Here is a 5,702-nt window from a genome sequence, read left to right as displayed (position 1 = left end):
TGAGTACAGTTTTCAGGAACTGAAAAGACGCCTGACTTCTGCTCCCATACTTGTGCCACCGGATTTCACTAAAGACTTTGTTATCTACTGCGATGCCTCATGACAAGGACTAGGTTGCATTCTTATGCAGGATCGTCATGTGATTGCCTATGCATCTCGACAGTTGCATCCAAACGAGGAGAATTATCCCACACATGATCTAGAGCTTGCAGCCGTAGTCTATGCCCTCAAGACCTGGCGACATTACCTCCTTGGTAAACGTTGCGAGATCTACACCGATCACCAAAGTCTCAAGTATATCTTCACCCAACCGGATCTGAACCTTAGGCAAAGACGTTGGTTGGAGTTGATCACAGATTATGATCTAGGGATTACCTACACCCCAGGCAAAGCCAATGTCATGGCTCATGCGTTAAGCCATAAATCCTATTGCAACAATCTCATGTTGCAGCAAGGCCAACCACTTCTCCATGAGGAATTCTGTAAGCTCAATCTTCACATTGCTCCTCATGGATTCCTTTCTACCTTGGCGGCGAAACCTGATCTTGAAGATCGGATTGTCGCTGCTCAAAAGCAAGACACACGAATTTCTCGGATCAAGAGAAACATTAAGAAGGGAGTTGGTGGATGTTTCTCTATGGATGATTGTGGTGTTGTTTTCTTTGAGAATCGCTTGGTGGTTCCCAAGAATCAACATCTCCGACAATTGATTCTTAAGGAGGCGCATGAATCTCCTCTCACGATTCATCCCGGTAGTACTAAGATGTATCAGGACCTACGCCAGAGGTTCTGGTGGACTAGGATGAAGAGAGAAATCGCTCAGTTTATTGCTAACTGTGACGTTTGTTGTCGCGTTAAGGCAGAGCATCAAAGGCCTGCTGGCACCCTTCAGCCTTTAGCTATTCCTGAGTGGAAATGGGATAAAGTTGGTACGGACTTCATCACCGGCTTTCCCAGGACCAAGAGAGGGAATAATGCTATCCTCATAGTCATTGATCATCTCTCCAAAGTGGCTCACTTCCTTCCTGTTCGAGAGAGTATCACTGCTAGTCAGCTCGCTGACTTATACATTTCTCGAATAGTGTCACTTCATGGTGTTCCACTAGAGATCAATTCAGACAGTGGTAGTCTTTTCACTTCTCATTTCTGGGAGAGTTTCCAAACTGCCATGGGAACCCATCTTTCCTTCAGTACCGCTTTCCACCCTCAGTCGAGTGGTCAGGTGGAACGGGTCAACCAAATTCTTGAAGACATGCTTAGAGCTTGCGTTATCTCATTCGGTATGGATTGGGAGAAATGTCTTCCTTTCGCCGAGTTTGCTTATAACAATAGCTATCAATCCAGCCTCAAAAAAGCTCCTTTTGAGATTCTCTATGGACGAAGATGTCGAACACCTTTGAACTGGTCAGAAACCGGTGAAAGACAATTCTTTGGACCGGACATGATCCAGGAGGCAGAAGAGCAAGTTCGCATCATTCGTGAGAATTTGAAAACAGCCCAGTCTCATCAGAAGAGTCAGTATGATCGTCATCATAGGGATATGACCTATGAAATTGGCGACAAAGCTTATCTTCGGGTTACTCCCATGAGGGGTACCCATCGATTCGGTATCAAGGGCAAGTTGGCTCCTCGTTACATTGGTCCTTTTCGCATTCACGCTAAACGAGGAGAGGTTGCCTACCAGTTGGAACTACCCCCACATCTTTCTCGAGTTCATGATGTCTTCCACGTCTCTCAACTCAGGCGTTGCTTCTCGGATCCCATCCGCGGAGTGGACCACGAAACGTTTGATCTCCAAGACAACCTCACATACCGAGAGTACCCGGTTCGCATTCTTGATCAAGCAGAGCGTGTCACTAGACGTCATAACATCAAGTTTCTCAAGGTTCAGTGGTCTCATCATTCCGAGAGAGAAGCTACTTGGGAGCGAGAGGATCGTCTTTGACTGGAGTACCCCGCTTTCTTTCCGTCGACCCCTGAATCTCGGGACGAGATTCTTTCAAGTGGGGGCGAGTAGTCACATCCCTAGTTCTGGTATAACCTAGACTGGCTAGTCTTTTGTGCATCATGTTTAAATTCCATTTAAACTTGAAATGGGGATTTGTGAAACCCTCAGAATCATTTTGGAAATGACCCAAATAAAAATTGCTCCAAAAGGGTCCAAGAAAATGCTCATGTTGCCCTCTGAAAATATTGGACAGAGATAAAAATCAAACCAATATTTTTAGGATCTCATAAGTATTTATTTTGGGCATTTGGAATTAATGCAGTAATTATTTGCTTTGGATATATATTGTTATATATATATAATATTGTCCAAAAATTATGCCATTTATGAAGGAGCTCTGGAATAATATAACTAGCTTCCAAAAAAATTGGCATAAGAAAATAAAATCGTTTAGTATTTTTTTAAACCAAACAAATGTTAGAAAAATAGAAAAGAAAACAAAACAGGGGAGAAACCTACCTGTGCTTACCTCCCTGTGCAGCCCGTTACTGTGCAGCCCAGCAGCAGCCCAGCCCGCCTCCTCCTCTGTCGTCTACCTCCCCCTCGCCCTCTCTTCGAGTCCGGAAGCTCCGCCATGTCGTCCACCACCTCTCCGCCAAGCCGTGCCTCGCCGGACGCCCCGTGGAGCCGTCGCCGTCGCCTTCTTCACCTCAGGCCGCCGTGGATCCCCATCGCCGCCCCGCCGTCTCTAGTGCGTCCCCGAGCTCGCCATCAAGCCCGTCGAGCCCGCAGTGAGCTCTGCCACCGTTCCCCTCTCTCCGTTTAGCTGCCCGCACGCTGTAGCCCTCCTCCCCACCACGGCCGAAGCCTCTCGCCGCCGTCCATGTCGCTGTCGTCGTCTCGGCCCGCCTCCGCCCAAACCGAGCACCCCACCGTGCTCCCGGTGCCACGAGGGTGCCGCAGAGCCCCTCGGGTGGCCTCCCCGTGCCCCGCAGCCCGTTCCCGCTCGAAGCCGAACTCCGTCCGCCGCCCCGAGCTTCGCTCTGGCGAGCTCCGGTCGCCCCTGCCTCTCCCACTTGCTCCAATCGGTGCGGACGAGTGCAGGCTCCTCGCCCGTGGTCTCCGCCGCCCAAATGGTCGCCGGGGCGATGATCCCGAGCCTCCGCCACGTTCGGCCTCGCCGGCGGCTAGACGCCGGCGGGATTGACCGGGTCAACCCCCGCTAACTAAGCCCCCTTGTGACGCTGACATGTGGGGCCCGGCCCTGCTAAATTTTTAGTTTATGATTAGTTTGGCAACTAATTAACTCTGTTAACTAACTATGACACTGATGTGTGGACCCCACACATCAGGTTTGACCCTGGTCAGCCCCGGTTGACCTGCTAACGTCGTGCTGACATCATGCTGGCGCAATAATATATTTTCTGGAATTAAAATAAATCAGGAAATTCCGGAAAATGTTCAAAACTTCAAAAATTCATATCAATTCAACCGTAGCTCAGATTGAAATAAATTATATATGAAAAATTATCAGAAAAATGCAACCTATCCATCTGTACCAGTTTCATGCATGAAAAAGCAAGTTATAACTGCTGTATAAGTGAAACACTAAAATGGCTTATATAAGGAGCTTATTTGGAGATGCATTTGAACCTTTGGTTCAAATGGACTTCAAACCAAATGAATACTAGTTGCATTAGCTCAAACAGCATCACATCTTCATGCCATGTTCATGCATCATATCGTTGCATATGCTTGTGTATTGATTGTTGGCACCGTTCCTTCTCGATAGGTCTTGTTGATCTACCAGGCAAGCAAACCCCCTTGTTCATTCCGATAAATCCTACTCTCTCGCTCCTGCTCTCAGTTATTGCATTAGGACAACAACGATTCATCTGCTTGCCTGTGCTGCGGTAGTTGAACCCATTCCTCTGCATGACCTGTCATTGCCACAGTAAATAGTTGAAACCCACTAGCATGTGTAGGAGTTGATTGAGCCTTGTTGTGTTCCTACCATGCTATGCCTGCTATTTCTTAGAGTTGTGTCAGGTCTGGTTCATTGGGAATGAATTGGAGTGTAACAATATGTTCTGGTGCTGAGAGTTAAGTGTGTGAACACGTTTTGGTAAAGGTAGCGGTGAGAGGCCATGTAGGAGTACATGGTGGGTTGTCTCACTGGAACCGTCCTTAAGCACTGAGTTCTATGTATGTTGTCCAATGACTCGATACTACCACACATTGGGCTCCAGGTGCTCCAAGCCCTCTCGACTTATTAACCAAATTGGTCTCTGTCCAGGAGTCGCAACTAGTTTCTGGTGTTTGTAGGTAGTGCTATTTTTCTACCAAGTGGCACCCGGCAGGGTGGGCTTGGGACAGACTAGGCACACGTGGCCTAGTGTACCGAGTGGCACCCGGATGATGGGCTCGGCAACCCTGCACACATCGTTTGGGGCCGTGAGCGAAACCCCGGCCGGATCTCCTTGCGGATGGAACCCGAATAGGCGATAAACCTGGGCTAGAGTCTTGTGTGGTTAGTCAGGTCGTGGCCGACACCCTCGCCAGGCTTCCGCTTTAAGGTTGCCGAGATACATGACGTGTACATGGCGGTAAGTGGCGAGAGCGTGTGTGAAGAAGTACACCCCTGCAGGGTTAACATGATCTATTCGAATAGCCGGGTCCGCGGTTATGGACTTCTTGGATGCTTACATGGTACATAGACAACTTGAAGTGGATACTCTAAAATGCTCAAGACAAGTGTGAGTGCTATGGATGGCCTTCTCGTAGGGAGACGGGGATGAATCCATAGTAGTGTATTGTGTGGTGATTAGTGGACTCGTGTGCGCCATATCACCTCAAAGAAGTTCTGGTAGTCGTAGAACAGGATAGCCACAGAGTCAAAGCTGGCTTGCTGCAACTAAACCCCACATTACCCTCTTGATACAAATGCATGTATGATAGGATCTGATGTAAGTCTTGCTGAGTACCTTTGTACTCATGTTGCTTTATTTATGTTTTTGCAGCGGAGACTTCGGTCTTACTAGTGTTCTCATGGACTTCGACAAGTAGCTTGTACCTCAGCTACGATCTTGATCGGATGTTGTAGTTAGTCAGGCTCTTCAGCCTTTTTCATTTGTAGATGTCTGTACTCAGACATGTAATGCTTCCGCCTGTTGCTTGTTTGCTCTGAATGTTGGGTCATGTGACCCCTATTTGTAATAATGCTATGATGGCTCTTCTGAGCCTTTATCTATATGAGTTGTTGAGTTATGCTGTGATGCCATGTTGTACAGCACATACTTGCATGTTATGCGTACGTGTAATGTGTATTGCTATGTGTGGGATCTGACTATCTAGTTGTTTATCCTTAGTAGTCTCTCTTACCGGGAAATGTCTCCTAGTGCTTCCACTGAGCCCTGATAGCTTACTACTGCTCCTTCCCTGCATTCTCACATGCATGCATATTGTCACATGCATTCTCACATGCATGCATATTGTCATACCAATCCTTCTCTCCCATGTCGTTGATCTTAGGACTTATGTCTTCTTTCTTTTATCTCGATCATGTGTGTGCGCACACACACACATCCCACGTATACATGTATACCTCTCACACATGCACGTTCAAGGTCTCTATGTCTCCATACGTAGTTAATTACCCTCAATCCTAACGCCACATCGAATCGTTCTCCTCTTTTGTGCACATAACTTCCGCCTGGATGGGCAAAACACACACTCACACTTAACAATCTCCTTC

The sequence above is a fragment of the Triticum dicoccoides genome, chromosome 4B (assembly GCF_002162155.2).
Source record: "Triticum dicoccoides isolate Atlit2015 ecotype Zavitan chromosome 4B, WEW_v2.0, whole genome shotgun sequence".
NCBI lineage: Eukaryota > Viridiplantae > Streptophyta > Magnoliopsida > Poales > Poaceae > Triticum > Triticum dicoccoides.
The sequence above is the reverse complement of the archived record's forward strand: the minus strand, read 5'-3'. Positions refer to the sequence as shown.